The 8,335-nt window shown below is 41.2% G+C and overlaps 1 long non-coding RNA gene across 1 annotated transcript in view; it reads left to right on the forward strand.

Annotated features, from left to right (window-relative positions):
- The window catches only part of LOC134911689 (uncharacterized), a 35,728-nt gene extending 32,865 nt beyond the window's left edge, over nucleotides 1–2,863 (forward strand). The window contains exon 5 of the long non-coding RNA XR_010176768.1: nucleotides 2,321–2,863. This is a non-coding gene — a long non-coding RNA (uncharacterized LOC134911689). The remainder of the gene's footprint in view (nucleotides 1–2,320) is intronic.
- Nucleotides 2,864–8,335: the final 5,472 nt, after the last annotated feature.

Genomic DNA, 8,335 nt, shown 5'->3' on the forward strand with positions numbered 1-8,335 from the left:
TGGTGACAGAACATGGTGGGGTTGACAGCAACAGAACACGGGGAGGTGACACAGTGACAGAACACGGGGGGTGTGACACAGTGACAGAACACGGGGAGGTGACATAGTGACAGAACACGGGGGTGTGACATAGTGACAGAACACGGGGGGTGTGACATAGTGACAGAACATGGGGGGGTGACAGTGACAGAACACGGGGGTTGTGACACAGTGACTGAACACGTGGGGGTGACATAGTGACAGAACATGGGGGTGACATGGTGACAGAACACGGGAGGGGTTGGTACAGCGAGAGCTAAAGATCTCTCCCCCAAACCTAAAAACAGTCTGATGCCACTGCCCGCACACACAAATATATGCACACTATCACACACACACACACACACACACACACACACACACACACACACACTTTCTTTCACTTTTCCCATTAACTTACTGATCTGGCTGGCAGTGGCAGGAAGGATGGATCTGTAGCAGTCTGGCTCTTGTCCCGTGTAGCCCCGCCCCTCATCGTCACGTAGCCCCGCCCCCTTCTCTGCTGAACACAGCCGTTGTCACTGGGGACTCTGGAGGAGGCTGCTACAACGCAGCAGCAGGAGCAGCAGGGGAGAGAGGCGCCGCTGGCAGCTTGGAGGTACTGCTGTGCAGAGCAATGACAAGCAGCTCAGCCGGTCGGGCCGCTTGTCATTGCTCGCTGGTGGGAGGCAGTGGGCCAGGCAGGATCGGTTTGCGGGCCGCATCCGGCCCGCGGGCCGTATTTTGCCCACCCCTACTCTAGACCATACTCCCTCATAAATTTGCTTAGGAATAAAAATAATATTAAATTTATTATAATCAATCCTTCCTTCCTTTGCCTGCCTTTCACTACAAACATACTTCAACTCCTATGGGCCTCTAATCTAGTTATTATTTATTGATTAATGAAAGCTTTCTTGATTACTTTCTATGGGGTCTTATAGTTTATTAAACTGCCTGCCACCCTGTCTGCCACTGCAGTGCCACTCTGTTTCCTAGATGAGCCATGTTGGAATTTTAAGTGCCACATGTTCAGGCCGCTCACTGCTCGCTTAGCTTAGTTATCCAGCTACCTCGGTGCTACCTTTTGGCCTAAACTGGATAAAAACAATATTGTGAGCTATGAGGTGGTAAAAACCGACTGGAAATGAATGTTATTGAGGTTACTAATGCTGTAGGAACAAAAACAACCCCAAATTCTGTTATTTTAGTTGTTTTTAGGAAAAAAATACAGATCCAAAACCAAAACCCGCAAGGGCAGTTTTGGCAAAACCAATCCAGATCCAAAACACGAAGGAGAAAAAGATCAAAAACCTAATATTTGGCCCGGTGCACACCCATAATAAATGAGTGATAATGTCTGACGTTTTAAGATAAAAAGAATCTTAATTATCATAATACAAATATCATTGGTAAAGAAAAGAGTGCCAGCAAATGGACTAGTAAGTTGCTAAATTTGACCAACAGAAGGTTTTTTACCAAGTGCAAGATTTTACATCACAGCGCTTCCTGAGACATGATCGCACAGTAATACACCACATTCTTATTATAATTTAAATGTTAGTCTTCCAGTCACACACTAAAAACACTATTACATTGACCCAGTGAAACTTAACCTTGTCTTGAAGTTGGATGTGCACTGCTGATTGCTGCGTGAGGTTGACATTGCCTTAAAAACCTAGACAAGCTTTCATTTTGCAGTCCACTAGAAAACCAAATAAATGGAGGTTCAAAGGTAGAGCAAAGAGGTTAAATCGATCTTCTGGTGACTGAATCCAGTGTAATTGCCAAAATCTTATTTCTTGGTATGACATTTTCTGTCTTTTATTATCAAAGTGCAGTTTTTTTTTACATGGATACACATAGAATATAAACAATATCTTTTACTAAAACTGTTAATTTTGGAAGTGAGGCAGGGTTGAAAGTAATTACACATTTGTTCTCCAAAGAAGTGTACATGGAAAGAATACACACACCTGCAGAGTTCTATACATCCTTCAATGCTCCGGTCCCCTACGTATACATATGGTTTAGTACTAGTCATCATCAACAGTGCACACTTGCTATTAACTTAAACTACAGTAGGTGCAAAATGTATGTCTTCTAGCAGATGTATTTATGCTTATATCCAACTCTGCATAGAGCACAAATAACACTCAGGGAACTTTGCTTATGTGAGAACATCTTCCTCTTTTAACAGCTGTGATCCCCAACCACCACCCACCAGACTTAAGTATACTGATTTGTAATGAATATTTTATTTCAGTTGGAATGCTATTTAATGATGTTTTCCTTCCAACAGGTTGGATGCATCTAGGCAGAAAGCAGTGTTCCTCGACAGCCTATAATAGTGCAATTGAAGTTGAATGGCATTCCACCTTTGAGAAGAGCAAGATTGTCTCTACTTCAGGGGAGGACCTGGTATCATTTGAGGGAAGGACCAGTGTTATACCAATTAAGGGGGAGGGGTTCCGATCAATTCGGTTTGTGATGGGGTGGTTTTCTCAACTTAATTTATTTAAATATCATTATTAGGCTGTTGCCGAGGTCACCTTGCATTTCTTAATTACTCTTATTCTTAATACTTTCTTAATTTCTATATTAATAATTCAGTACATAAATTTGTCTGTGATTTCTTTAATCGCATTACAGTTGTCCATATCATTATTTTCAGTTAGTTGTTAAGTTAGCTTTTCATGGAATAATAAAAACATTGAGTTACTTAAAATACTATGCAAAAGTTTTAAGCAGGTGTCGAAAGAACTGCTCCAAAGTAAGAAATCTTTTAGAAATACAAGTGTTAATAATTTATTTTCATCAATTAACAAAATGCAAAGTGACTGAACAGAATGGAAATCTAAATGAAATCAGTCAATATTTGGTGTGAATACCCTTTGCCTTCAAAACAGCATCAATTCTTCTAGGTACAGGTGTATGATTAACCAATCATACCAAACAAGTGACAATGATCATCATCATTTTTATATGTAGTTTGAAACACAGTCATTAACTGAAACAGAAACAGCTGTGTAGGAAGCTTAAAACTGGGTAAGGAACAGCCAAATTCTGCAACAATGGTGAGGTTGTGGATGACCGTTACATGCCACAGGTCATACACCAATGAAAGACTGAGCACAGCAACAAGACACAAGGTAGTTATACTGCATCAGCAAGGTCTCTCCCAGGCAAATATTTCAAAGCAGACAGGAGTTTCAAGATGTACTGTTCAAGCTCTTTTGAAAAAGCACAAAGAAACGGGCAATGTTGAAGACCGATGAAGTGGTCAGCCAAGAAAACTTAGTGCATCAGATGAAAGACACAGCATGCTTTCAACCCTTTGAAACCAGAAGCAGTGCCATCAGCTCAGAACTGACAGAAACCAGTGGGACCGAGGTACACCCATCTACGGATAAGTTTGTCCAGAAGTGGTCTTTGTGGAAGAATTGTGGCCAAAAAGCTATTTCTTCGACGTGGAAACAAGGCCAAGTGACTCAATTATGCACAAAAACATAGCAACGGAGGTGCAGAAAAATGACAGCTATGAGTTAAAGTTGGAAACAATTGCAACAGAAGGCAGTTTGTTTGTCGAAGGGCTGGAGACAAGTAAAATTATGAGTGTCTGCAGGCAACAGTGAAGCTTGCTGAAGGTTCCTTGCAAGTTTTAGGCTGCATTTCAGCAAATGGAGTTGGGGATTTGGTAAGGATTAATGTTGTCCTCAATGCTGAAAAATATGGGCAGAGAGGCATCTGATTGACTCCAAATGTATTCTGCAGCAGGACAATGACCCCAAACATTCAGTCAATGTCATTAATAACTATTTTTAGTGTAAAGAAGAACAAGGAAACCTAGAAGTCATGATATGGCCCCCACAGAGCGCTGATCTCAACATCATCGAGTCTGTGTGGGATTATATGAAGACACAGAAGGAATGTCCAGAAGTGGTCTTTGTGGAATAATTGTGGCCAAAAAGCTATTTCTTCAACGTAGAAACAAGGCCAAGTAACTTAATTATGCACAAAAACATAGCAACCGAGGTGCAGAAATATGGCAGCTGATGAGTTAAAGTTGGAAACAATTGTAACAGAAGGCAGTTTGTTTGTCGAAGGGCTGGAGACAGGTAAAATTATTAGTGTCTGCAGGCAACAGTGAAGCTTGCTGAAGGTTCCTTGCAAGTTTTGGGCAGCATTTCAGCAAATGGAGTTGGGGATTTGGTCAGGATTAATGGTGTCCTCAATGTTGAAAAATACAGGCAGAGAGGCATCTGATTAACTCCAAATTTATTCTGCAGCAGGACAATGACCCCAAACATTCAGGCAATGTCATTAAGAACTATTTTTAGCATAAAGAAGGACAAGGAATCCTGGAAGTCATGATATGGCCCCCACAGAGCGCTGATCTCAACATCATCGAGTCTGTGTGGGATTATGTGAAGACACAGAAGGAATTGATCAAGCCTACATGCACAGAAGATCTGTGGTTAGTTTTCCAAGATGTTTGGAACAACCTCCCTGCTGAGTTTCTTCAAAAACCTTGTTCTAGTGTACCTAGAAGAATTGATGCTGTTTTCAAGGCAAAGGGTGGTCACACCAAATATTTATTTGATTTAGATTTCCCTTCTGTTTATTCACTTTGCATTTTGTTTATTGACCAAAAGAAACTATTAACACTTATATTTTTGAAAGCATTCTTACTTTGCAGCATTTTTTCCACACCTGCCTAAAACTTTTGCACTACTGTGTGTATGTGCTGTTTCCACACTGTCATCTCTGCAGAGCACTGTGGTCCTTCCAAGTAAACCATAATAATGCTGATGATGATGATGATGATAATAATAATATAGATTAAAATGATGTTATTAATGGAAGTAGATGATTGTCAGTATCATTCTGAAAGAGTCAGTCACCTGAAGTAAAAATGTTTTTGTTTTTTTATGTAATGGAAACTATAGGAGATTATTTGTTATTATAGGTAAAAGAAGCAAGTCCATTTTTTTCTGTTCCGATTTGTGTTAAAAATTTCATAATGAAGACAAAAAACAATTTATCTATAAGACAGAGAATGGCTTGAATAGCTTATCCACCAATACATTGTTTAATGAAGTGTATGCAGGGTGTTCAGTGAGGTGAAAGTGTAGGAATTTATAGTGGGCTGTCTATTATCCATTTTGAAGTATTGTGTAAATAATGGTACATACAAAGATACTTCTGAAAATAATAGCTTGAGACTATTACCAATCACACAAATCCAATTAACTTTGCAAAAACAAGTAATGTTATTACCCTGTCAACATGACTTATTGTATTGCTTATTATTTCCTAGAGAGATGCAATAGCATATGTATTATGAAGTAGTTGTTGAATGACAAATATTCACCGTGGGTCTGTCAGGTTCTCATTTAGGAACAAAATTTGTTAGCCTACTACTTGGAATTCTTATTCTTACAAAAATAATGTTTTTGATATAACAACGTTGTTTGCAGACTTGAATTACTAGAAAACAAATGCTTTTAAGTTCTTTTTATGTCTATTTAAATTTATCTACTGTATGCTGTTTTTAGGGGGTCACACCGACCCGATCGCATGCTGCAGTTTTTCGCAGCGGTGCGATTGGGTTAGAACTGCACATGCTCGGCACATGCCAGACAGCCGACGGCCATCATTGCCTAGCGATTGCCTCTGCCTGATTGACAGTCGCTGGGTGGGAGGGGGCGGCACTGCGGCATTTGGCCGCCATTTTCAGGGCGCAGTCATGCCAACGCAGGTGTGGCTGGACCATGCAGGGGGCGGCTCGCAGCAGCTGCGTGACGTCACACGCAGCCGCTGCGACCCTGGCAGCGACAAGTAACTTCCAGACAGCCGCAGGAGCTGTGCTGGCTGGGAGTTACTCTGCAAGTACAAAAGCACTTTTGTACTTGTGCGGTGGGGCCGGTCCAGACATGCGGGACGGACTAGCCCTGTGCTGGGCATCCCCCCGCATGTCTGTGTCAGTAATACGATCTGGTCGGAATCACCCCCTTAGTTCAAGTTATTGTGTATGCATATTAAATCAATTAACCTGTTAGATTACTTGTCTTTTAAAGTCAGAGCTATCAAATAAGTTTTTCATGACCTCTTGGGTCATGACATGGGAGGAGAGGTGATAGTGGAAGATGGTGGTGATGAAAGAGGGGGAAGACACAACAGCATATATGTCATCCATAACTTAATTGAAATTAAGCAACAATATCTATAACTTAACGATCTTATCACTAAAAATAACCACACTGCCACAGACCACTTTGGGTTAAAGGTTATAACTTGTATTTGTTAAAGTTATGACCCTGCGCTTTCACTTAAGTTTGTCGGTGGGGAAGGGGGAGGAGGGCAAAAAAGTATGCTACAAACACTCAGCTCCAGCCCTATGAGTCTAAACTAAATTAGGAGGCAACTGATATACCCAGCTGTAACAAATGTAAGCTGAGCTGCAAAGGCTTAGAACCCCTTACTAATGGATAGTAAGAGTGTGTCCACAGAGACCGACGCACAAAGTCCTTCCACAGATGTAGGTCTTACTAGCTGCTATTCAAAAGGATACTGTATGTGCTCCACAATGGCTCCTTACACATTATGTGGCTGCTGGCTTGTAGTACCTTCTAGCACAGTAGCACCTTATAAATGAAGAGATTGTAAAAACAGAAAATATAAATGAAGAGAAAATGGGGAGGGAGGGACAACATGGATGCCAGACTCACCAGCAGCCTTGTAAAGCACACACATAGCAACTCCTTAAAGTTCCCTGATAGGCCAATCCTGAATTCCTTTAACCAGTTACTAAAATCAAAGGACTCTTCAATAGCCTTTATATATATATATATATATATATATATATATATATATATATATATATAAAAAATCAGAGGGGCAGTATCCCGCCCAAGGTGCACATCTCAAATGGTTTTAACCTAATCCTTAATATCATCCCGTCTGCTGGTGATCCATCCTACGTGGATAATGGGCCTGACCCACTGACTGAGCAAACCAAGCCCACTGAGAATGAATGCACACCAGGTATGCACCCACTAATTTGCAGATCTGTTGCCCCTTTTTGCCAAGTCAGCATCATTAGACTCACACAAGTCTATCCAAAACTAGCAGAGGAAAAAGGAAGCATGCAGAGTCCAAACCACTTCCATCATTCTAATTTGATTGGACAGCACAGCTACAGTAGAAGCAACCATATTAACCACAGCAGAGGTGTGGAGGCAGACCAGCACCCTAGACTGCCCTGCCTTTGTGTTTATGTTTATTTAGACCTAATGGTAGATTTACTAAAGCTTCTAAAAATGAAAAGTGGTGTTGTTGCCCATAGCAACCAATCAAATTCTGTCTATCATTTTCTAGGATGCAATATAGAAATGATAGCTACAGTAGAATCTGATTGATGTGGGCAACACCTCCATTTTCCATTTTTATTAGATTTAGTAAATCTAACCCCTAGTCTGACTTCTGTCATCAATCAATATATAGTTTTGATTTAATTTATCGTTTCCATTATGTACCTAAAATATATTGCACCAGGCTCTTAGACTGGTCCTGGTTCCAAAAATATGGGGAAAAGGATGTAGGGGTCCCGTGTATTTTTGAAACCAGCACCAGGCTCCACTAATTAAAAAGATAATGCCACAGCCAGGGAATACATTTACATAGATCCCTGAGGCTGTGGCATTGTCCCCCAACTAATCTTCCCTGAACGGGGTTTCCTGGATGGGTGGTCACCCCCTCCAGGCATCCAAGGGCCAGGGATGAAGCCCGAGGCTGTCCTCAGAACCCGTGGGTAGAGGGTGGTGGGTACTGGACTGATAGCCATTAAGTGTTCAATGAGAATTAAATATTGTCTTTTACAGTGCAACTATAGGTCCCACCAAACCTCCCTGGCATGCTGGTACTTGGAGAACCACAAGTACCAGCATTAAAGGGCCCATTGGTACCTGTAGCTCTACTGTAAAATAAATATTATCATAAAGACTACACACACACACACACACACACACACACACACACACACACACACACACACACACACACACACACACACCATATACAGTAAAACTTTAATAAAACATACAGTACATGCAGCTTCCTGATTGGCTTTGCTCTCTCAGGGCTCACCCTATCGCTGTTTGCTCATAGGAGTGAATGGAGACACTCTGCTCCATTCATTCCTATGGTGGGAAACAATTAATTAGAAAAACCACAAGGGTCATCTCCAATTCACCTTTTGGTTAGAAACCACAAGGTCAATTGGGGATGACTCTAAATAAATGGTTGCAGTTGATGT

This window comes from Pseudophryne corroboree, chromosome 4, assembly GCF_028390025.1.
Source record: "Pseudophryne corroboree isolate aPseCor3 chromosome 4, aPseCor3.hap2, whole genome shotgun sequence".
Classification (NCBI taxonomy): Eukaryota; Metazoa; Chordata; class Amphibia; order Anura; family Myobatrachidae; genus Pseudophryne; species Pseudophryne corroboree.